Source organism: Megascapheus bottae, unplaced genomic scaffold (assembly GCF_031878675.1).
Source record: "Megascapheus bottae isolate mThoBot1 unplaced genomic scaffold, mThoBot2.hap1 HAP1_SCAFFOLD_108, whole genome shotgun sequence".
Lineage (NCBI taxonomy): Eukaryota > Metazoa > Chordata > Mammalia > Rodentia > Geomyidae > Megascapheus > Megascapheus bottae.
The window spans coordinates 544,915-571,783 of NW_028327407.1; the positions used below are offsets into that span (position 1 = coordinate 544,915).

Here is a 26,869-nt window from a genome sequence, read left to right on the forward strand (position 1 = left end):
CGAAGCGACAAGAGAGATGTGACCATCCAAGAAATGACAACTGAACAGACATGAAATATGACTCAAATCAAGGAGATGCTTTTGGAAATGAAGGTTGAATTCCAAAAACAAAAGCAAGAAATTTCCAAGGAACTCCTTGAATTCAAAAGAGAAGTAGAAGAAAAGTTCAATACCCTCTCTGCAGACATGATCAGCTCAGTGTCCACACTTCAAGCAAAAATGAAGGCAGTAAGCAGTAGATTGACTGAGATGGAGAATAGAACATCAGGAACGGCAGATAAAACACAAGAGCTGGAACAGAGAATCTTCAACTTGGAAAAATCAGTCAGAATCCACCAGAGAGAACTCAATGAACTGGCAGATGCAGCAAAGAAGTCTAATCTTTGTATAATAGGGATTGATGAGGGTGCAGAATTTCAGAACAAAGGAATGCAACCCTATTCACCAAAATCATATCAGAGAACTTCCCCGACATCAAAAGGGAAAATACTCACATTATTGAAGTTTCAGGACTCCAAACAGGCAAAATCCTAGAAAGAACTCATCTAGACATATCAAAGTAAAGACACTAGACCTGAATACCAAGGAATGCATCTTAAATACTGCAAAAACAAAGAAAGACTTAAAATGGGAAAAAAATCGAATTAGAGCAGATCTTTCCACGCAAAACTAATTGCAAGTAACGCTTGGAAAAACATCACTGATGTCCTGAAGAACAAAAACTACCAAACCAGACTGATATATCCAGCAAATCTAGCATTGACATTTGAGGGAGAAACAAGAATATTTCACTCCAAAGAGAAGCTTTATGAATAGGTGCACACTAAACCAGCGTCACAAAAATTACTATTTAATCGAGAACAAACTGTATAACATCAAGAACCTCCAACAAGAAGCAAATATCCATAATTTAAAAAACACAAAAGGGGGAAAGAAGAGAGAGAAAGAAACTTACATGTAAAAGTAAATAATGACAATGGATACTAACCACTTCTCCATAATCTCCCTAAAAGTGAACGGGCTGAACAATCCAATCAAAGGCACAGAGCAGCAGACTGGATTAAGAAACACCACCCATACATATGTTGCCTCCAAGAGACCCACCTCACTGACAAAGACAGAAACAAATTCCAAATGAAAGGATGGAAACGAATTTTCCTCTCCAATGCACCATGCAAAAAAGCAGGCATAGCAAACTTAATCTCCGACAAAATTAACTTCTCAGTAAAATCACTACATAAAGATAAAGATGGCCATTATATATTAGTAAAGGTACAATCCATGCCCATAATATTACAGTGAGAATCATTTACTCCCCCAACACGGGAGCACCAAATTTCATTAAACAAACTCTCTTAGAATTACAGAACAAGATAAACTCAAACACAATCATATTGGGAGACCTCAATACACCACTCTCAACAAACGATAGGTCAACTCAACAAAAATTAAGCAAAGACACCATCAACTTAAACGACACCATACACAGCTGGGCTTAACAGATATACACAGAATCTTCCACCCAATGGCAAAAGTTTTTACATTATTCTCAGCAGAACATGGAACACACTCCAAAATAAATCATATAATAATTCATACAGAAAACTTAAGCAGATACAAGATCACTGATATAATCCCATGCTTTCTATCATACCACAATGGGGTCTGACTAATTCTGAACAATGCAGTCAAAGTCAAAACCAGTCAATCATTTGGAAGCTGAACAACACACTTCTGAATAACTCCTGGGTAACAGATCAAATCAGAAATGAAAAACAAACTTCCTTGAATATATTGACAATCAAGCGACATCAAAACGGTATTTATGGGACACAACAAAGACAGTTTTAAGAGCAAATTTATCTCACTTGGAGTGCATATTAAAAAGACAAAGGAAGAGTATGTACATAACCTAAAAAATGAAACACCTAGAAGAGTAAAAAAAAGTTAATTCTAAAACAACTAGAAGGACAGAAATAACAAAAATAAAATCAGAAATAGTAGAGATTGAAATAAGTTCTACTATACACAAAACTAATGAATCAAAATTTGGTTCTTTGAGTCAAAAAATAGACAGACACCTGGCAAGATTAATCAAAAAAAAGGAAAGAGGAGACACAAATACACAAGATTAGAGACCCCACGGGAACAATCACAACTGATTCCCAAAAATTCAGTCCACAATGAATACCTACTATCAGGGTATATTCAAAGGAACAAGAAAATCTAGTAGAAATGGATGATTTCTGAAATAAATATGGGTTACCGACAATGAACAACGATGAGGTAAACAAATTGAGCAGACCAATCTCTTAGAACAAAATTGTGGAAGCAATCAGGGAAATGCCAACCAAAAAGAGCCCAGGTCCAGATGGATGCACTGTGGAACTCTATAAGACGTTGAAGGATGAAATAAGACCTATACTCTTGAAACTCTTCCGAGAAATAGAAACACAAGGAGCAATACCAAACTCATTTTATGAAGGTAATATTACTCTCATCCCCAAACCAGGGAAAGACCCAACAAAAAAAAAGAAATCTACAGACCTATCTCTCTAATGAACATAGACACACAACTCCTCAATAAAATATTAGACAACAGAATCCAGAAACAAATTTTAAAAAATCATACAATATGATCAAGTAGGCTTCATCCCACAGATGCAAGACTGGATAACCATTTGCAAATCAATCAATATAATACATCACACCAATAGAGCTAAGGACAAGAATCATATGATAATTTTTCTGGATGCAGAGAAGGCATTTGACAAAATACAACATCCATTCAGGTTGAAAGCACTAGAAAAAAATAGGAATAAGTGGTACATTCCTCAAAATAGTGAAAGCTATATATGAAAAACCTACAGCCAGTATTGTACTAAATGGTGAAATACTGGAACCATTCACCTTAAAATCAGGAACTAGAAAGGGATCCCCATTCTCTCCACTTCTTTTCAATAGAGTGCTAGAAAACTTAGCTGGAGCAATAAGGCAAGAAAAGGACATCAAAGGGATCCACATAGGGAAAGAAGAAATTAAACTCTCCCTATTCGCAGATGACATGATCCTCTAATTGAGTCACCCAACAAACTCCACTCCCAAACTACTAGAATTAATAAACTACTTTAGCAAAGTGACAGGATACAAAATTAATCTTCAGAAGTCAGTAGACTTCTTGTACACCAACAATACACAAACAGAAGGCCAAATCAAGAAAATGATTCAAACATGAAATGATCAAGAAAATGACACAAAAGCCATATAATGAATGATTGTTGTCCTTAATGTACTATATTTTCTCTCATCTCCTTTGATGTCCCTTGGTAATCTCATATTGTTATAGTATCTCACTTTGTTATCTGATATATTGAATTTATTTGTATTTGGATATTTGAAATTTGATAGGGAAGGGGGGAAAACCAAGACGGGTGGGGGGTGTGGGAGGGGGAGGGAAATGGGTACCAAGAAGTGTGAAAGAGTATCAATGTATGTGAATTAATGCACCTTCTATCTGGCAAATATCATGTAACCCTTTTACTAACTACAATAAAAAACAAAACAAAACAAAACAAAACAAAAAAGAAAATGATCCCATTCGCAATAGCCCCCAAAAGAATAAAATACTTAGGAATATACTTAACCAAAGAAGTAAAGGAATTATTCAATGAAAATTATAAAAGCCTAATGAAAGAAATTAAAGAGGACACTAGGAAATGGAAAGACATCCCATGCTCCAAGCTAGAGAGAACCAACGTAGTGAAAATGGCTATACTGCCAAAACTGATATAGAAATTCAATACAATCCCCATCAAAATCCCAAAGACATTCTTTATGGAAATTGAAGATATAATCCAAAGATTCATATGTAGCAAGAAAAGACCTAGAATAGCCAAAACAATTCGAGGCAAAAAGAGCAATGCTGGTGGTATTACAATGCCAGAGTTCAAACTCTACTATACAGCCATAATAACAAAAACTGCTTGGCTTTGGGTCCTTTTCTGTTGCTTCTTGAGTGTGTTGTTGTGGATTTCTTAAGGTAATTGATTTGTGGGACTCCCTGGTTCTCTCTTTTTGTGAGAGAGAGCTAGGCAGCGTCCCTATTGTGTCGGCGCCATCTTCCTCCACAACACTTAAGTTTTATTCTAATACTTTCCAAATTTTGTACTCAAATACGCTACCTACTTACCAACTTAGGTCAGTTATCCTTACGCTATACCTTTTCTTCATTACTACAAAATTCTTACACTCCTACATTAATATTCTTGTACCTCCCCTGACATTTCTCATCCTAGTTTTCTATCTCTGGAACTCTGTTCGTCTTTCAACCCTTATACAGCACGATCTACACTTGATGGCTTTTCAGCAATACTGTATATCTAGGTGGTTAATTATTCTCCAGGCTCAGAGGGACTTAAAGACAATAGAGATTGGGTTGAGAGGCTTATTGATTTGGGTATAAATCGCTTATCAGTGGTTGTATTAGACTGGTTTGAAAGTGCACAAAAAGAAAGAGAGATAACACCAATCAAAATTTGTGAACATCTAGTGTCTGCGAGGTCTAGGTTGGTTATATCTGAAAAACTGTAATCGTGTTTAGTATTAATCTTGCTCCCATTTTCAAGTGGGCAGAACAAGAAACTCAAGAAAAATGGCAAATCAAGAATCAACATCCCCCACCCGATGTAAACAGACAATGGAACAGTCACTGGCAAACCTAGTGGAGAGTCTTCCAAGTGCTATACAAGTACAATCGATAAACATCATTAATGAAAAATGTGAAAATATAAAGAAAGAGATAATGTATGAAGCCATAGCTAAACAAGAGGAAACCATAAACAAGGCGGTAAGTGAAAAAGAAGAAGCCATAAAAGAGGCCATAATAAAAGTTCTTCAAAGAAAGATGGAAGAATTCATAGAATCCACAAATAAAAACGTGACCAAACTCCAGCAAATGTCCAAAGAAAATAAAGCTACTGAGCTAACCACTCAAATGGAAATCAAGGAGCTAAAGAAATCCATACATGATCTAAAAGAAGAGATGCAAGGCACCAAAATGAGCAATTAGAAGCAAGGGAGATGAAAAATAAAGTAGATAGCTTTGATAGCAGGTTAGACAATGCAGAGGAGAGAAATTCCGCGCCTGAAGATAATTTAGTTATTATAGAGAAAGAAAAGAAAATGAGTCAATTCAAATCTAGGAAAAATGAGAGAGTGCTTCAGGAGGTCCAAGATATAATTAGGAAGTATAATTTAAGGCTAATTGGTATAGAGGAGGGCCTGGAAAAAGTGGTAAATGGTATTGGAAATATAGTTCAGGGAATTATCTCAGAGAATTTCCCAAATATCCAAAAGGGCAAGCCCATCCAAATACAAGAAGCTTTTAGAACCCCAAACAGACCTGACCAGAAAAGAACATCCCACTGCCACATCGTAATCTGAACTGGATCAATAGAAACCAAAGAAAGGATTCTAAAGGCAGCCAGGGAAAAGGGATCAGTAATCTATAAAGGCAAACCAACAGAATAACCCCAGATTTCTCAGCAGAGTCCATGCAAGCAAGAAGTGACTGGAAACATATATTTCATGCCCTGAAGTCAAATGACTACCAACCAAGAATACTGTACCCAGCTAAACTCTCATTCACAACTGAGGGAACAATAAATACATTCCATTCCAGGGAAAAGCTGCAACAATATGTCGAAAAAACCAACACTACAGAGAATTCTGAAAGATGTTCTATACATAGAAAACCAAAATAAATGCAATATAGGGAAAGAAATGGCACCTAAACAGCATACCATCTAAGGACCACAAGAACTGTCAAGACACAGGCCCTAATAAAAACTTTCAAAAATGGTAGGAACTAATAAATATCTCTCAATCCTAACACTCAATATCAATGGACTTAACTCTCCAATTAAACGGCATAGGCTGCCTATTGGATCAAAAAGCAAGAGCTATCGCTCTGCTGTCTTCAAGAGGCACATCTTACCCCCCCCAAAAAAAATCATCTTTTGAAAGTGAGAGGTTGGAATAAACTCTATCAAGCTAACAGCCCCCATAAACAGGCTGGAGTTGCCATCCTCATATCACATAAAATATCCTTCAAACTAAAATTAGTAAGAAAAGACAAAGAAGGTTACTACATACTATTAAAGGGATCTTTACTCCAAGAAGACATAACGATCCTAAATATTTACACACCCAATCCCGGAGCTCCGAACTTCATCAAGCAAACTTTCCTTACACTGAAACCATACATAGGTCGAAACACAGTGATTGTCGGTGAGTTTAACACATCACTCTCACATATGGACAGATCAACAAGGCAAAAACTCAACAGAGAAACCTTAGAATTGAACAACAATATAGACCAACTAGATCTAACAGACATCTGCAGAATATTCCACCCAATAACAACACAATATACGTTTTTCTTAGCAGCACACGGAATATTTTCCAAAATAGACCACATCTTAGGCCATAAAGCAAACCTGGACAGATTTAGAAACACTCATATAATTCCATGCACACTCACAGACCACAAAGGCATCAAATTGGAACTGAACACACATTTTTATTCCTATAACTTAGAATTCTTGCGGCAGCAGAGCAAGTGCTCTGGGTTAGGTTTATTTAAGAATCTGGCAGAGGGTCAGGAGTTTTGCCTAGTTTGTTTGCCTAACATGCACAAAGTCCCAGGTTCAATTCCTTGGTACTTCATACATAGAAAGGTCAGAACTGGTGCTGTAACTAATTGGTAGAGCTCCAGCCTTGAGAAAAGCCCAAGGACAGTGCTCAGGCCCTGAGTTCAGTCCCCAGGACTGAAAAAAATTAAAAAAAAGAATCACAATCAGGCACAAGTATTGTGCATAGCATGATTTGATTATCTGTTCCTGTAGAGATGAATAGAAGAGACAAATATAACCACTGAAAGGAAGGAGCATAGTGTGCTATACAGACATAGAGGAACATGCAAGGTTTACATACCACATTTTTTTTGCCTGTGCTGTCCCTTGAACTCATGGACTGAGCACTCTCATTGGGTTTCAAAGGCTAGCTCTCTATCCCCAGCACCATTTCCATCTTTTTCTTTGTATGTGGTAATAAGGAATGAAACTCAGAGATTCATGCATATTTGCCAGGCACTCTACCACTAGGCAACACTCTTGGCCCCACTATACAAAATTTTGAATGACTTGTGTACATAAGTCCGAGATTTATGTCAGCATGAGGAAGACATAAAAGTATTTGTAGGGTATTAAAAATGACAAGAAATAATATGTACAATCATCATTGCCAGTAAAGACTTTCACTCCGACTAAAATATGAGAATGTATGAATTACTGTGAGAACATGAAGAATGCATAAAAGTAATACTGAACATATCTGGTAATATTTACTTCATGCTACTAAGTATTCACTTGTCCGAATGATCGCTATCTAGGGATTTCCTTATTTCCTATCTAAGTACTGTAAAGGGGCTAATGAGAATTGGATGTTCTTATGAGATTTGGAGCAGTGTGTGAACTGTCCAGATCATCAGTATGCCAACACAGAGAGGAACCAGTGCTTTCTAAGAGCTGCAAGTTTCCTGGCTTATGGAGAACCCTTAGGGGTGGCCTTGGCCTGCATGGTTCATTTTTATCTACGATCACAGCAGTTGTTTTGGGGGTATTTGTGAAATATAAGAACACTGCCATTGTCAAGGCAAATAACCAGACTCATAGCTATATCCTGCTAATCTCCATCATCTTCTACTTTCTCTGTTCCTTGCTCTTTATTGGCGGTCCCAACACAGTCACCTGCATTCTACAACAAACCACATTTGGAATTGTGTTCACTGTAGCTGTTTCTGCTGTCTTAGCCAAACTTTAGCTGTAGTTCTGGCCTTCAAGGTCACTCTTCCAGCAAGAAGGATGATTTGGCTATTGGTATCAGGGGCTCCTAACTTCATCATTCCATCTGCCCCCTGATCCAGGGGACTCTCTGTGGAATTTGGCTGGGAACCTCTCCTCCCTTCATTGACACAGATGCATACTCTGAACATGGTCACCTCATCATGTTATGTAGCAAGGGCTCCCTCACTTCTTTCTACTGTGTCTTGGGATACCAGGGCTCCCTGGCCATGGCAAACTTCACTGGGGCTTATTTGCCAGGAACCTGCCTAACACCTTCATTGAAGCCAAGTTCCTGACCTTCAGAAAGCTGTTGTTCTGCAGTGTCTTCCTCAGTTTCCTGCCTATTTACCACAGTGCCAAAGGGAAAGCCATGGTGGCTGTAGAGGTCTTCTCTATCTTGGCCTCCAATGCTAGGCTTCTGGGCTGAATCTTTGCCCCCAAGTGCACATCATTTTGTTAAGACCAGATAGAAATTCTGGGCATGGCTTCTGGGACAGAAACCATCTTCAAACAAATAGGCCATTTTAAGCTGAAATTTAAATATTTGACCAAATATACTCATTTGTGTTCTTGGAATCACTTCAACATATGAGGACATTCATTTCTCTAGTAATGGTACAGTCACATTAGTAGCCAGAGCCAGGTAAATTTGAATTTTATTCTGTATTTTTTGGTTCTTTCTATTTGCTCTTTATTTAACCTTCCATCTCCTTTCATCTTCACTATTATATTTTGTGTGTGTGTTTGTGTGTGTGTGTGTGTGTGTGTGTGTGTGTGTGTGTGTATGTATATGTCTGTGTGCGCATGTATAATAGGGCTTGAACTCGGCCTGGCCACTGTCCCTGAGCTCTACAGCTCTAGGATACCACATTCCCTTTAAGCCAAGTCCCATTTCCCATTTTCTAGAGGTTATTTGGAGATAAGTGTCTCAGGTTCTTTTGTTCCCAGGCTGCTTTGAAGCTTGATCCTCAGCCCCCTAGTAGCTAGGATTATAGGCATAAGCCACCACAACCAGCTTCACTATTATATTCTCACTTCTGACTTGTTTTCTTATATTGCTTTATTAATAATTTGTCTAAAATTTGTTATTTTGTGTCAGTTCTAGGGCTTCAACTTGAAGTTTGGGTACTGTGACTGAGTATATTTGTTCAAAGCTAAGTGCTTTACCTCTTAAGCCACAGCCTCACTGTTGGATCTTTGGTGGTTAACTGAAGATAACATTCTCATGAGCTTTTTTATCCAGGTTGGTTTCCAACTGTGTTAATCAAATCCCAGCTCTTTGAGTACCTAGGAACTAAATTTTAAAGTACATTAATTTTGCATGCATATTATTATGCTGCTTAGTCTTCAAATCCATTTCAATAATATTTTCCTATTAACATGTTCCATGATTTCATATACTCATTACTGTATTTTATTTAATAATTTGTATTCCCACAACTGTTTTGCAGTATTTAAAAATGTGTTTGTTCAAATCAATCTACCTTGCCCCATCCTTTCTAGTTCCCTTCAATCTCTCTTTTCTTTTTCCTTCTTTTTCCCCCTCCTACTTCTTCTATATGGATTTCTATATGGCTTGTTTTTCTATATGGTTTTAGAATTTCAGTATTGCTTATATATCCTACAAAAATATACTTGTAATGTATATCACAATGTATTAGATTTATGAAGCAATAGCTGAACAAAATGTAGATTCCTAAATTTGCTTATACATTGCTGGATATGCTTTTCAACATATACTTGTTTAATTATTTTTCATATATTTTTATTATAATTAATAGGAGGGTTACATTACATTTACCAGATAGAAGGTGCAAGGTGCATTAATTCACATACATTGATACCCTTTCTCATGTCTTGGTCCCCATTTCCCTCCCCTCAACCACAACCCCTCATCTTATTTTCCCTCTTCCCTATCCAATTTCAAATAACCAAATACAAATATATCCAATATATCAGATAACAAAGTGAGATAGTTTAACAATATGAGATAACCAAGGCACAGCAAAAGAGATGAGAGATAACATAGTACATTATGGAGAACTATCACTCATTATATGGATTTTGTTTCTATATCCTAGAGATCCTTTCATTTAGCGTCATACTATAGGGCCTTATGTATCTAGGTTTTGCTCTATTACAAATCTCTATTTAATTATTTTTAAATTACGGAACATACATATATTAGATATATACTCGGTTATCTGATGAATATAACAATGTTACATTTCTATTACCTTCTTTTTATGTAATAAATTATTCATTATTTTAAGTAGATTGAATTATTGGGCTGTATACATGTTTAATGAAACATAACTCTTTAAGACATAGTGTCACATAATGGCCATCCTTCCTGTGCTTATGTTCCTTTTAAAAGGCATAGTACTGAGCAAATATTTCTACGTTGTTAATATTTTATAAGAGATGGTGAAACACTTTGTTTCTAATGAAGCTGTTTCTTTATATCTTCTTAATTTTATCAACAGGGTTTGTTTGTTATTGTTGAGTTAAACACTGCTTACACATGCAGTAGCAATCCAATTAACAATTATGACAATATACAAACTCCCCCATATCAACTGTGCAGAAGTCAGAGTGTAGGTTGACCATCAGGAAGGAGAGCAGGTTATCAAGTCTGAGTAAGGAAAAAGAGACAAGTGATGGTCCTTAAGACATCCCATCCATGTTGTGCAAATGTTAAACCCATTGAAGATAGAAGCTCTGGTGTTCACAATATTGATAATAAGCATACAAATCAAGGGGACAGCCCGGGAGTTTGGCCTAGAGTTAAAATGCTTGCCTAGCATACACAAATAGCTGGGTGTGATTCCTCAGTACCACATACACAAAATATGCCAGAAATGGTGCTGTGGCACAAGTGGTAGAGTTCTAGCCTTGAGAAAAACCAAGTACAGCTCTCAGGACATTTTAGGCCTCAAAAGAGGCAAAAAATCAAGAGGGCATGTAAAGGCTTTCTATTCCTTGAAATGATAGTTCTTGAGATGAGACGGCCACTCAAAGTGGTAGCAAGTATTTCGGGGAAGTACATCTTAAATACACATAGTATTGTATGTACTTATAGATTCACTGAAAAGGGCAGATATATGACTGGATTGAGTCCCCTTTCATTAGGATGATGTCCCCAGGCTTCAGATCACCTTATTTTCACACAATGAGAGTGAAACTCCATTACTATAATGGTTGAATGATGTCACATACTTTAACATTATAATTCCTGTTGAAAGGATATAGAAAATATCTTCTTAAGCACAAAGAAAAAATAAAGAATAAAAGGAACAACTCTTTTAGATTCAGAAAACCAAGATCAAATACAATTCATAGCAAATATACTGGTAATTCTTCTATTATCCTATCTACTGAGGAGGCTGAGATCTGAGGATCATAGAGCCAGTTTAGGCAGGAAAATCCATGAGACCCTCAAGTACAATTCACCATCCCCACTCCCCAAACTAGAAGTGGAGCTGTGGTACAAGTGGCAGAATGCTAACCTCTGAGTGGAAATGCTCAGAGACAGCACCCAGGCCCAATGACCTCTACACACATCTACACACACACACACACACACACACACACACACACACACACGGACAGAAACATGTGAAGCAGACTTTCGGCATCATCTGGGGTGGGGCAAATCTTTCACTTAGTCTTCCACATTTGAGTTCATGAGATGATCCTTGGATCCTATTGGCCTTCACATTCCGTCTTCTCTTGATTAAAAGAAAAAAAACGACAAGCAAGGATGTTTTTCAGATAATGATCAAACAAAATTCTTTGAAATAGGAAATTTAAGTAGCCAAGTAAAAGGAAATTAGCAATCACATTTATAATCTGGAAATAAATACTACATTCTAACATACTTCTACCAGAATTGTACAACACATATTCTTAGTCTTTCATAAGCTGCAAAATCTAGTCTCATTACTTTTGCCTCAGTTCTTCTCCCTGTAGTTTGAAATGAACATGTGGCCTCTATTTTCTCTCCTTAACCCAATGTAATAGCAGAGCTGAAACACTGACTTCCTAGAAGAGAGACCTGAAAAGGCTCTTTAAAATACAAGGAACTTTGGAAGGAAATTGGTCATAATGCAGTAGTAAGGATGGTAATACAAATATATTGCACGAGTCTCACACATTCTAGTCGTGGGAAAATTACATTGATGACTTTACTGAGAACATTTTATTCAAAGCTCCTGATTCCTTAGAATGAAAAAGATTTTCACATTTCAAATAGAAAAACATACTGTGTTTATTGACTAAGGTTTGATACTCAGTTTACATTGAATTTCAAGAAAAGAGACTTAAAATCTTATGCTTTCTTAAAGATTGCAACATATATACTTTAACAGCCCTTTGGTTAAAGGAAAAATGGCCTTCTTTTGTTTGGGTTTTTGTTTTGTCTATTAGTCGTGGGGCTTGAACTCTGGGCCTGATCTTCAGCTCAAGGTTATTGCTCTATCACTTTGAGCCATAGCATCACTTTAGTTTTCTGGTAGCTAATTGGTGATAGGAGTGTCATGGACTTTTGTACCTGGGCTTTTGTACCACAGTTCACAGGTCTCAGACTGCTGAGTAGTTAGGATTACATGAGCCACCAGCACCTGGTTTGAAAAATGAATTATACTGAAAACTGAACATGAACAAAACTTCTGTGCCATGTGACCCTGACAAACAGTTAAAATTCCCTGACTTCTTCTGAGATTGGAGAGAAAAGGGTAAAGTATTCAGGTGGAAATATTGGGGTTTTTGTTTTGTTTTGGTATGTTTTGATTTTGCCATTCCTGGGGCTTGAACGTAGGGCCTGAGCACTGTCCTTGGGTTTTCATAAGGCTAGATATGGATATCTTAAAAATAATCATGAAGAGACATAGACATAAATGTATAACAAATATATTTATGTGAAACTGTTCAAATCATATCTCAGGAAAAGTATGACTAAAGGAATAAAGGGACTAATTCAGATTACATTTTTTCCTAGAAATATACTGATCTTTAATAGGTTTTGTGTTAAAAGTTATGCTAAAGAGAGCATCAAATCACAAGAGAAAGAGAAAACCAAAATCAAGATCCATAACTCTATGTGGTGATTTTGAGGCATCTAGATCAGTTATAGATTAAAAAGTGTAGAATGTCAGAAACGACATTGCTGCAGTTCATAGCATATTCCATCTATTGGACTCATTTAACATGACAGAACATTTCATGACAACAACTGCAATGTACACAATCTATCAAATAACATAATGCATTCACCACCAGATGATGTCGTATTCTACAAAATAGATTATAGATTTTAACTTCCATAAATATTGTATTATATGCTCTTTATCTGTAAAGCTTTACTGAAATAAAACTAGAAAGCAGCTGGTTTAAATCCTCTGGAGAAGCAAAAAAATAATCCAAAAATTTAAAACTGCACACACAAGGGGAAGCCTTCAGGAAACTTACAGGTTCCCAGGATACAGAGACAAGAATGTAGGTTACTAGCAGTGAGCTCACTTAGTACCCAGTATGCTTGAGGAAATAGGGTCAACCTAGAACACCATACAAAAGTGTCCAAGTATATGATAACATATTTTAAGAAGAAAAGCATCTTTGTCCACGAGGACATTATTGTCTTTATAGTAACATGTGCAAACATTCCTGGAACTAATGGATTGTATCAGTATCATATCATGCAAAACCAGAATAATATACAACAATGCATAATTTGTTTACATTTATTATAAATTCTTCTGTTAATTATATTAACTCAATTATCTTAGTTATATTATTACACTATATTGTATTAACATTTTATTAACTGTGTGGATTAATAATTATGCTAGATTTATATTGAAATAAATTCAGGTAACATACTATATAGTATATATAATATAATTTGTAGACGCTATACAATTATATAGTATATAATGTCTATTACATAATGAATAATATGTATAGTATGTCATATATACTATATAATTGTATATACACTATAGAATGTGTATAATATGGTGTATACAACTACATAGCATAGAATATGAATATTATATGATGTATGTGTATCATATAATTTTACACATAACATGATCATGCATATGTATGAAATATTACATATTGAATTATATATTATATTAAAATAATTGTATACTAAATATATGTATTGTTATATTAATATTCCATATACACTATATAATTTACATATTATTTATAGATGTAAGCATAGATATATACTTCTCGGTGCTGGTCCCATGCCCTGAACTCAGTGCCTTGGTGCTAAGCCAGAGCTTTATTGCTCAAGGGATTTCTCAACCAATTGAGCCACAGACCCATTTATGACATGTTGGATTTGGTTTGTTTTCATTTTGAGTTGTGTGTGTGTGTGTGTGTGTGTGTGTGTGTGTGTGTGTGTGTATGTGTGTGTATGTTTGGTAGGTAATTGGAGATTAGTGTCCCATGGCCTTTCCTACCCAGGCTGGCTTTGAATTCTGATCCTTGGATCTTAGTCCCCTGAGTAGTTAGGATTATAAGCATGAACCACAAGTGGTTGGCTCTAATGAGTTTTCTAACACAAAGTAATTACTGTATAAAAATATAAACTTCTTCCTAAAATTAAAAGACAGTAATAATTCAATTTCCTCTTCTCTTCTTTAAGTCAGTAGATTGTAAGAAAAGGACAGTGTTCACTTCAAATCAGAAAGAGATACATTCAAATGTAGATTTGAGTCAAATGATATCATTTTGAATTAATTTATAGAAATGTAGAATAACTCATTGTCCTTGTCTTCATACCTCTAGGGACTGAGGTATAGAAAATTTCATGAGAATATTTTTGCTTCATTGGAAGGATCTAAATATAATTCTGACTCCTGTGGCAAGGCCATTGACATGCATGCAGATGTACCCATTTGAAGAGCATAATACCAATGCCTACCAAAAGCCACGCCCTCAAAAAATAGATCTATCTGTAGTGCTCTTTTACAAATATGTGGATTCATAAATGTACAAATATCTATCTATCTATCTATCTATCTATCTATCTATCTATCTATCTATCTATATATATATATATATTTAACTGTATTTAAGGACCAGATGGCAGATTGTGGTAGAAAATGCATTTATCCTCATCATTCATTCTGCAAAATAATGTGAGGCTTGGAAAAGTGTGTGTGTGTGCGTGTGTGTGTGTGTGTGTTTGTGTGTATGTGTGTATATATGTTACCTGTGTCAGTATGTGTATCAGTGTTGGGGCTTGAACTCAAGGCCTGGGAACTGTTCCTGTAACAATTTGCTCAAGGCTAGTGCTCTAACACTTGAGCCATTGTTCCACTTCCAAATATTTGTGGGTTATTTGGAGAAAAAGTGTCTCACAGACTTTTCTGCTTGGCTGGTTTTGACCTTGATTCTCATATCTCAGCCTCCTGAGTAGTTAGGGTTACAATCATGAGCCACTGGCACCTAATTAGGAGTATGGAGAAGCTCTGTGCTCAAAATTGCAGAGCTGAGGAATGGCCCAACCAAATGGAACTTCTGCCTTCTTATGGCCAGGGCAAGCACCAACATGCTGTTTTAACATCCAACTTTCTGATTTTTGTTCCAGCAGATCTCAGATTTCCCCATTTTAAGTAGAACAACTTGTTCTCCTTGTTCTTAATGGGGAAGAAATAGAAGTGTTTAGAAAATACACTATGAATCTAGGACAAAACAGCTTAGAAAGTGAGCATTTTACCAGGCATGGTGGCTAACGCCTGCAATCCCAGGTACTTAGGAGTTTGAGATCTGAGCATCAATGTTCAAAACCAACCTAGGCACTAAAGACAGTGAGATATTGCCTCCAATTAATCACTAGAAAATGCAAGTAGGGCTTGGATCAAGGGTAGAGTGGTAGTCTTGAACCGAAGAGCTCAGAGACAGCCCCTAGGTGCAGTGTTCAATTCGCATGACCCTCAAAAATACATTGTGCATTTCATATTATGGATAGCATATAGCCCCAGAGATCCCAATCATGTAAATTAACAAGGAAGGAGGATTCTGGGAGAGATGAGAATCAGGTTCATTCTAACCACAGCCATTGCCTTTTATGTGTCTTGTGATCCCCAACAGCACAGAACAACTAGTTCAAGCAAACATAAGTAATGGGCAAAGATGTCCCTCTGCTGGCTTCCTCCAGATACTGTAGCCAACAACAAAGGCAGCTTTCAATTTCAAAAGAACTCATAAAGACAACCTGAAGGTCTTTGACCCTAGAAAGGAAACTGTTTCCTTGGCAACAAGGATTCATATTGCAAGAAAAGAGAGAGAAGTTATTGAAAACAAATTAAGACTTTTTTCTGATATTCATAGACTCCATGAACATACGATAAACTCTAAGAAAACGAAGATTGTGTGAGAATAATGTGTTCAATGGGGAAGCTAAGACAGAAGTGAATCAACAAACAAAATAACTTCTGTTTAACTTTTCCAAACATCTTACTCATGGACAGGATCAAGCTGTACTTGATTCATATTTAGCAAATATTTATTCAGTATTTTCTATGATTTAACTGTGTGTGCGTGTGCGTGTGTGTGTGTGTGTGTCTGTGTGCTCACACATCTGTTGTTTCTGGGGGTTGAACTTAGTGGTCTTTGAGGTCTTGTGCTCAAGGCTATTGATTTATCACTTAAGCCAACCACTCCATTTTTAACATTTTTAATGCTTCATTGGAGATAAGATTTTCACAGGCTTTCTTCCAATCCTCAGCTGTTTGTGACCAACTGGTTTCCACCTAAATATGATTGTGTTCCCCAAAGCTCTGTTCCAAATGTTTTTGTCCTAAGATTGATAAATGCTATCTTAAATGCTATTCCCTATCTTAAATGCTATTCCCTAGTTGAAAGTTACTTGAAAGTTACTGAAATTATATTGTCAAGATGGATTATAAAATTCTTTCTCTTTCTTTCTCTCTCTCTCTCTCTCTCTCTCTCTCTCTCTCTCTCTCTCTCTCTCTCTCTCTCTCTCTCTCTCTTCTCTCTCCTTCCATCCCTACCTCCCTCTCTCCTTCCTGGTTCCAAAGGTAAATATTCAAGTACATATTCCCATCCTTATGAAAACTTCATGATAGACCCAAAGCTTGCAACTGTGATTCAAAACAAACCTTTCAGGTATTTTATTGTAGCAGTGTGAAACTAATGTAGCACTTTATATGAAGCTCTGTACTAGGGATGGGGGGAGGGAAATGGGGACCAAGACATGAGAAAGGGTATCAATGATTGTGAAGTAATGCACCTTCTATCTGGTCAATATAATGTAACCCTCTATTAATTACAATAAATATATATATATGGATGAAAAAAGCACTTTACTACTTAATTTCACACAAATATTCCCCTATTCCTTCAAAGTAGTATTAAACATAGAGACAACATTTAAGAGAGTCATTTTATTTTAGGAGAAGTTTTTGTCAATTATCAATATCATTTTATGCTTTTCATTAAAGTAACATTCTTTAAATGAGTCTAACTAGTTTCTTTTTTATTTATTCTCATAACTTGTTATTCTTAAGGAATCACTGCTACTCAACTACTCAGGTGTCTGGGATCTGGGGATCTCTATTCAAAGCCAGAGAGTGCAGGAATGTCCATAAGTTTTACCTTCACTACCTGACAAATGTAACTGTATCCTCTCTATATATTACCCCTACAATAATATACAATTAGAAAAAAAGACTTACCTTCAATTACCTAGACAAAACCTAGGAGTGAAGGTATGACTGAAGTGGTTGAGTACAATCCATGAGCAAAATAGCTAAGGGATACTGCCCAGGCCGCAGTACTGACAGGACACAAAAACGATTTCAAAAATACTATTGGAGGTTATAGCTATGCAAGTATTTTTATTGTACTTTGTAGATTGTTCAGGTCAGGAAACTTTTTCAGAGAAACTTTGATTATAGATCCTTCATAATTTGCTGGCTGAGTTTAGATTCTAAGGCCCTAAGGAGAATATGACTCTTTTCTATAAGTACAAAACAGATCAGATTATATATATATATATATATATATATATATATATCTGATAAGAATGAGAAGGCAAGAAAAGAAACCCAACAAAGTAAAGATGCCTTTCTGGAAAAAAGGAAAGCATTTTATTTGAATCACTCATAGATGTCTGAAGGGTTTGTCATTTTAATAAATGAAACTTATGATCTCAATGCACCTCTGGAGTCTGTTACAACAACTTCTCTGAACTCACTTGGGCTGGAAACTTTATTTTTATTTTATTTTTTTTGTGCCAGTCTTTGCTTAAACTCAAGCATGTGCACTGTCCATATACTTCTTTTTGCCCAAGGCTAGAACTCTACCATTTGAGCGATAGTTCCACTTCTGGCTTTTTGGTGGATCTTTGCAGATATGAGTATCACGTACTTTCATGCCTGTGCTGGTTTCAAATCATGATCCTTGGATCTTAGGCCCCTTGAGAAGGATTTTGAACATTAGCCACTGGCAAACATTGGAAATTTTTATTCACATATAATGCAACTATGTCATTTATATTATGTTGCATTTACTGTAAAAATCTGGAATATTTCTGAAAGACATTTGTCTTCTAACCAAATAATTCTCAAGTCTTCACTTTAAATGTAACACATTTCCCATTATCCCTGACCTAAATTCTGTGATCAACAGCTTTCTCCCTGAGATATTTCAAGTACCAGATATTGATTCATTTAGGTAGAAGAGAATGTATAAAGTCAGCATATAATCAAAGAAACACAGCCAAGACAGATTTTGCTCATCTAGGAAGAAACTGCCAGGGCTTCCATGACTGGAACATGAATTATAAACAACACAACTCAATACATCTCACTTGCAATGGCATGTCAGTAGGAACAATTTTAGAAATGAATCTGTCATTGTAAAATTAAGAGAAAGTGAGTTCCAGGATTTTACCTCATTTTTGGAAAGTTGGAGCAGTGGACCAGGAGGGACCATTATGGAACACAGGTAATTTTTCCATATTATGATAATAGAGAATAATGTTTCCAGTGACACAAAGATCACCCAACACACCCCCCCCACACACACACAGACAAACACACACAAACACAATGCTTATATGAAGCAAAAAGAATCCCAATACCAGCTACTCATGGGTCATTTGAAAAGGCTAAACTGTGTGTCTGGACAAAATTACCATAAAAGTTAAGAGAGGGGCTGGCAGTTTGGCCTACTCATAGAGTACTTCCCTAGCATGAATGAAAACCTGGGTTCAATTCCTTGGTGACACAAACATAGAAAAAGCCACAGGTGGTGCTGTGGCTCAAGTGGTAAAGATCCAGGCTTGAGAAAACCCAAGAATAGTGCTTAGGCCCTGAGTTCAAGCTCCAGGACTAAGAAATATAATAAAATATATTTTATAAAGCAAAGAGATTTATAAAACACCATTCCTAGTTGATTATATGTCAAGAAGCATTGAACCATGGAATTATTTAATATATGAATTGTTTGAGAACAGCAATAATTCAGGTATGTTTTTCTAAGAAATAATATCAAAAATATGTACCATATCACTTTTTAAAATTCATAAAGAAATATAGCCTTTGGGTAATCAGTAAAAAATATCTAGCATACCAACCTGAGACTTTCAACTGAATAGCAAAAAGAGATGATAGAAAATAAAGATGCAGAGATAGACAAACAGATCGATCAAATGATAGATAGATATATTACATACATGCTTACATACATTCATACATACATAAATACATACATACATACATATGTACATATGTGTGTACATACAAATGTACATACATCGACAGGTACATAGATGGATGATAGGTAGATTGATTAAAGATAGATACCCAAAAGACTAATGATGAATGGTTGGGGGTGGAGAATTGATAGATGGCAATAAGTAGAAGATAGTCAGATGTGGGGGATAGTAGACAAACAATTTACTGTGTCACTTTAAGCTCCTGGGAAAAGAGGAAAAAAACCAACCCTAATCCCAGGACAAGGGAACAAATTATTAAAATCAAAGCAGAATTAAATGAATTGGAGTCCAAAAAAAGCTATAGAAAGAATCAACAAACCAAGGAGTTAGTTCTGTGAAAGAATTAACAAAATTGACAAACCCCTATCAAATCTTACCAAAAAAAAAGAGAGCATACTGAAATAAACAAAATCACATACGAAAATGGTAATATCACTACAGAAATTACCAAGATCCGCATTATCATGAGAGAATACTTTTCAAACCTTTATGCCAACTGAAGAACCAGATATTAAAGCACAGACCTATGGCCACCTAATCTTTGACAAGGGAGCCAAAAAAATAGAGTGGAAGAAAGATAGCCTCTTCAACAACTGGTGCTGGCAGAACTGGTTAAGCACCCGCGGAAAACTAAAGTTGGACCCTTCTTTGTCACCCTGCATTAGAATTATCTCCAAATTGATCAAAGACCTGGAGGTAAAAGCTGACACACTGAAAATTTTACAAGAAGGAATAGGAGATACACTAGGCCTCCTTGGCACAGGTCGAAACTTTCTTAATAAGGACCAAGAATCACAACAAATCAGAGAAAGGCTGGATAAGTGGGACTGCATTAAACTGTAGAGCTTTTGTATGGCAAAGGACATAGCTAGTAAATTAATTAGGAAGCCTACAGAGTGGGAGAAGATCTTCACCAACCATAAAACGGACAAAGGACTAACATCTAAAATATATCAACAACTCAAAAATTGAATCACTCCCAAACTAATCTCCAAAGTAACAACCATCCCATTAAAAAAAGGACCAAAGACTGAAGAAGAAACAAAAATTGCCTATAGACACATGAAGAAATGCTAAACATCTCTGGTCATAAAAGAAATGCAAATCAAAACAACTCTAAGATTCCACCTCACCCCAGTTAGAATGGCCAGGATCAAGAAAACAAATAACAACAGATACTAGAGGGGATTTGGCCAGGAGGGATCACTACTACACTGTTGGTAGTAGTGCAAACTCATTCAACCACTATGGAAAGCAGTATGGCAGTTCCTCAAAAGACTAAACATAGAGTTCCACTATGACCCAGCAATTCCAATACTTGGCATTTACCCTATCATACAGAAACAAGGACATACTAAGTCCATCAGCACAACAATGTTCATTGCAGCACTATTTCCCATAGCAAAGAAATGGAAACAACATAGATATCCCTCAGGTGATGAATGGATCAACAAGATGTGGTATTTGTATACAATCGAATTTTATGCTGCTGTCAGAAAGAACGACATCACCCCATTTGTTCGGAAATGGAAAGACTTAGAAAAAAATCATATTAAGTGAAGTAAGCCAGACTCAAAGGTACTTAGGCTCCATGTTTTCCCTCATTTGCCATAATCAGTAGAAACCTTGGGCTCTCCTAGGAGAGATTTGCAATAGAGCAAAACTTTGATACCAAAGGCCATATAGTATGATGCTAAATGAAAGGATCTCTAGGATATAGAATATAAGCCATATAATCAATGATTGTCGTCCTTAAGGAACTATGTTATCTATTATTTCTTTTGTTGTCCCTTGGTTATCTCATATAGTTACAGTATCTCGCTTTGTTACCTGATATATCGGATACATTTGTATTTGGTTAATTGCAATTGGATAGGGAAGGGGGGAAACAAGTTAAGGGGTGGGGGCTTGGGGAGAGGGAAATGGGGGCCAAGACAGGTGGAAGGGAATCAATGTAAGTGAATTAATGTACCTTTTATCTGGCAAATAACATGTAACCCTTTTATTAAATATAATAAAAATATATGCAAAAAGAATCTTTCCTTGAATACTTATTTATTAAACATGAAAAAAGCAACCCACTTATTACTTGACTTCTATAACTAACCTCTCTTTATATAACCTGCACAATAAAAATATTTGTAGCATGAAAAAAATTTAAAAAAAGAAGAAGGAATCATACAAACATCATATTCTTAGTTTTAGATCCATAACACACGTCTGTTATGCAAGTGTGTGTATGTGTGTGTGTGTGTGTGTGTGTGTGTGTGTATGTCTGTGTCTGTGTGTGTCTGTGTGTGCCAGTACAGGAGGTTAAATTCAGAGCCTAAGTTCTGTCTCTTAGCTTTTTCACTCAAGGATGGTACTTCACTCTTGAGCAATAGCTCCACTTTAGGCTTTTTGATAGTTGTAAATAAGAGCATCATGATCTCCTATTCCTTCTTGTAGAGTTTTCAGTGTGTCAGCTTTTACCTCCAGGTCTTTGATCCATTTGGAGTTAATTCTAGTGCAAGGTGACAAATAAGGATCCAGCTTTAGTTTTCTGCAGGTGCTTAACCAGTTCTGCCAGCACAACCTGTTGAAGAGGCTGTCTTTCTTCCATTCTATTTTTTTGGCTCCCTTGTCAAAGATTAGGTGGCCATAGGTCTGTGGTTTAATATCTGGGTCCTCAGTTCTATTCCATTGGTCTTCAGGCCTGTTCCTGTGCCAGTACCAAGCTGTTTTGAGAATTATAGCTCTGTAATAGAGTCTAAAGTTTGGAATTGAAATTCCTCCAGCGCTGTTCTTTCTGCTAAGAATTGTTTTTGCTATATGGGGTCTTTTATTATTCCATATGAAATTTTGGATTGCCTCTTCTATTTCTTTAAAGAATGACATTGGTATGTTGATGGGTTTTGCATTGAATTTGTAGATAGCTCTTGGCAAGATGGTCATTTTCACAATGTTGATTCTTCCAATCCAGGAGCATGGGAGGTTTTTCCATTTCCTTAGTTCTGCTTTAATTTCCTTTTTTAGGGTTTTGAAGTTTTCGTCAAAAAGGTCCTTTACATTCTTAGTTAAGGTAATTCCTAGGTACATTATTTTCTTTGAGGCTATTGTGAAAGGAGTTTCTTTCCTGATTATTGCCACGTTCCTCTCACTGTTGGCATAAAGGAAGGCAGTTGATTTTTGAGGGTTGATTTTATAGCCTGCTACTCTTCCAAAGCTTTGGATCATCTCAAGGAGCTTGGGAGTAGAGTCTATAGGATTCTTTAAATACAGAATCATGTCATCTGCAAAGAGGGATAGTTTTATTTCCTCTTTCCCTACTTGGATCCCCTTTATGCTTGCTTCTTGCCTTATTGCACTGGCTAGGAATTCTAGTACTATGTTAAAGAGTAGTGGAGAGAGTGGGCATCCTTGTCTCGTTCCTGATTTTAGAGGGAATGGCTTTAGATTTTCACCATTAAGTGTAATACTAGCAGTAGGTTTCTCATACACAGCCTTTATTACATTGAGGAATGTTCCATGGATTCCTAGTTTCTGCAGAGCTTTTAACATGAAGGGGTGTTGGATCTTGTCAAATGCCTTTTCCGCATCTATTGAGACAATCATGTGATTTTTGTCTTTGCTCCTGTTGATGTGTTGAATTATATTAATTGATTTGTGTATGTTGAACCAGCTTTGCCTCCCTGTGATGAATCCAGTTTGATCATAGTGTATAATTTTTTTGATGAGTTGTTGTAGACGGTTGGCCAGTATTTTGTTGAGAAGTTTTGCATCGATGTTCATCAAAGATATAGGTCTACAGTTCTTTTTCTTTGATGAATCTCTGTCTGGTTTGGGGATGAGGGATATGCTGGCTTCACAGAATCAGTTTGGGGATGAGGGACACGCTGGCTTCACAGAATCAGTTTGGTAAAGAACCTTCATTTTCAATTTCGTTGAAGAGCTTGAGGAGTATTGGTGTGAGCTCTGCTTTGAAGACCTTATAGAATTCAGCTGTGAATCCATCTGGCCCTGGGCTTTTCTTAGGTGAAAGTTCTCTAATTGCCATTTCTATTTCAGAGCTTGAAATAGGCCTGTTGAGTTGGCTTAGTTCTTCTTGGTTCAGTGTGGGTATGTTAATATTGGCTAGGAATTCATCCATTTCATCTAGGTTCTCAAATTTGTTGGCATAAAGGTTTGAGAAGTATTCCCTCATGATATTCTGGATCTTGATAATTTCTGTCATGATATTACCATTTTCATCTGCTATTTTGTTTATTTCGATATGCTCTCTTCTTTTTTTGGTAAGATTTGCTAAGGGCTTGTCAATTTTGTTAATTCTTTCAAAGAACCAACTCCTTGTTTTGTTGATTCTTTCTATAGTTTTTTTGGATTCCAAATCATTTAATTCTGCTTTGATTTTAATTATTTGCTTTCTTCTACTGGGATTAGGGTTGGTTTGTTGCTCCTTTTCCAGGAGCTTAAGGAGGGACATTAACTTGTTGGTTTGCAATTTTTCCAACTTGCTGTTGTAGGCACTCAGCGCTATAAATTTTCCTCTGAGTACTGCCTTTGCTGTGTCCCAAAGGAGTTGGTATTTTGTGTGCTCTTTACTGTTAAATTTCATAAACTGTTGGATTTCTGTTCTGATCTCTTCAATGACCCATTGGTGGTTCAACAATGTGTTGTTCAGTCTCCATGTGTTACAGGGTTTTCATTGGTGGAGGTGTGTATTCAGTTCAAGTTTGATGCCTTTGTGGTCTGAGAGTGTGCATGGAATAATTTCAGTGTTTCTGAATCTGTCCAGGTTTGTTTTATGGCCTAAGATGTGATCTATTTTGGAAAATGTTCCATGTGCTGCTGAGAAAAACGTATATTGTGTTGTTGCTGGGTGGAATATTCTGCAGATGTCTGTTAGATCTAGTTGGTCTATATAGTGGTTCAGTTCTAAGGTTTCTTTGTTGAGTTTTTGCTGACACACTGAAAAGTTTACAGGAAGGAATAGGAGATACAGTAGGCCTCCTTGACACAGGTCGAAACTTTCTTAATAAGGACCAAGAATCACAACAAATCAGTGAAAGGCTGGATAAGTGGGACTGCATTAAACTGCAGAGCTTTTGTATGGCAAAGGACATAGCTAGTAAACTAATCAGGAAGCCTACAGAGTGGGAGAAGATCTTCACCAACCAAACAACGGACAAAGGCATCATATCTAAAACATATCAACAACTCCAAAAATTGAATCACTCCAAAACTAACCTCCAAAGTAACAACCATCCCATTAAAAAATGGGCCAAAGAGTTAAAGAGATTCTTCTCTGAAGAAGAAACAAAAATGGCCTATAGACACATGAAGAAATGCTCAACATATCTGGTCATAAAAGAAATGCAAATCAAAACAACTCTAAGATTCCACCTCACTCCAGTTAGAATGGCCAGGATCAGGAAAACGAATGACAACAGATGCTGGACGGGATGTGGCCAGGAGGGATCACTACTACACTGTTGGTGGGAGTGCAAACTCGTCCAACCACTATGAAAAACAGTGTGGCAGTGCCTCAAAAGGCTAAACATAGAACTCCCCTATGACCCAGCAATTACACTACTTGGCATTTACCCAACCATCCAGAAACAAGGACATACTAAACCCACTAGCACAACAATGTTCATTGTAGCACTATTTACCATAGCAAAGATATGGAACCAACCTAGATGTCCCTCAGTTGATGAGTGGATCAACAAGTTGTGGTACTTGTACACAATGGAATTCTATGCTGCTGTCAGAAAGAATGACATCGTCCCATTTGTTAGGAAATGGAAAGACTTAGAAAAAATCATATTAAGTGAAGTAAGCTAGACTCAAAGGAACTTAGGCTCAATGGTTTCCCTCATTCGTCTTAATCAGTAGAAACCTTGGGCTCTACTAGCAGAGATTTGCAATAGAGCAAAATCTTGATACATAAAGACATATAATGTGAAGCTAATTAAAAGAACCTCCAGGATAGTGAAACAAAAGCCATATAATGAATGATTATTGTCCTTAATGTACTATGTTGTCTCTCATCTCCTTTGCTGTCCCTTGTTATCTCATATTGGTATAGTATCTCACTTTGTTATCTGATATATTGAATTTATTTGTATTTGGATATTTGAAATTTGATAGGGAAGGGGGGAAAACCAAGACGGGTGGGGGTGTGGGGGGGAGGGAAACGGGTACCAAGACATGTGAAAGGGTATCAATGTATGTGAATTAACGCACCTTCTATTTGGCAAATATCATGTAACCCTTTTACTAATTACAATAAAAAAGAGCATCATGATCCTCTCTACCTGGGCTGGCTTTGTAATCAGATCCCAGCCTCCTGAATAACTACGATTACAAATATGAACCTCTAATGCCTGGCATTCCATGTACTTTCAAGAAAGTAAATTCATTAGTATTATGTCTTTAAGAAATGTCTAGTATGAGGATGTCTTTTAAAAGAAACCACACTAAGGGATAGCAAAAGTGATGAGAGAAAACATAGTACATTAAGGACAACAATCACACATCATATGGCTTTTGTTTCTATATCCTGGAAGTCTTTCATTTAGCGTCATACTATATGGCCTTATGTACCTAGGTTTTGTTCTATAGTAAATAACTCATAGGAGAGTCCAAGGTTTCTACTGATTATCACAAATGAGGGAAACCATTGAGCTTATGTTCCTTTGAGTCTGGCTTACTTCACTTAATATGATTTTTTCTAAGCCTTTCCATTTCCTTACAAATGGGGGGATGTCATTCTTTCTGATAGCAGCATAGAATTCCATTGTGAATAAATAACACAGCTAGCATTGTACCACTTGAACCACATATTCCTCTTTTCTTTTTGCTAGTTTATTAGGAATATATCTCTTGAGTAGCTAACATTCCACTTGTGAGCCAAAAGCACCAGATCAACATGCCTTTATATTCTATTTTCATTTTTCATTTCCTAGTAATTTAAAGAGAATAATTGATAAAGCTAAAGCTTCAAAACACTCCATTTGTATGCTCCACGTTTCCTTCATCGTTGCCAAGAAATTGGACAATATTGACATTATCTTGAATTCTTATTTTTTAATATTACCAATTTGATATGCTCATAAATCCACTCTCTTTATATAATTTTCTAACACCAAATTTGACATTTAAACAATGTCACTCCACTCCTCACACACTTTCTTTTGGAAAATGGTAGAGTCCAAAAGTGTCC

At 36.5% G+C, this 26,869-nt stretch overlaps 1 long non-coding RNA gene and 1 pseudogene across 1 annotated transcript in view; one reads left to right on the forward strand and one right to left on the reverse strand.

Annotated features, from left to right (window-relative positions):
• Positions 1 to 26,869, reverse strand: part of LOC150039890 (uncharacterized) — a 78,642-nt gene that overhangs the window by 29,287 nt on the left and 22,486 nt on the right. The window lies entirely within an intron of this gene.
• On the forward strand, positions 2,272 to 8,432 carry LOC150039891 (vomeronasal type-2 receptor 116-like; annotated as a pseudogene).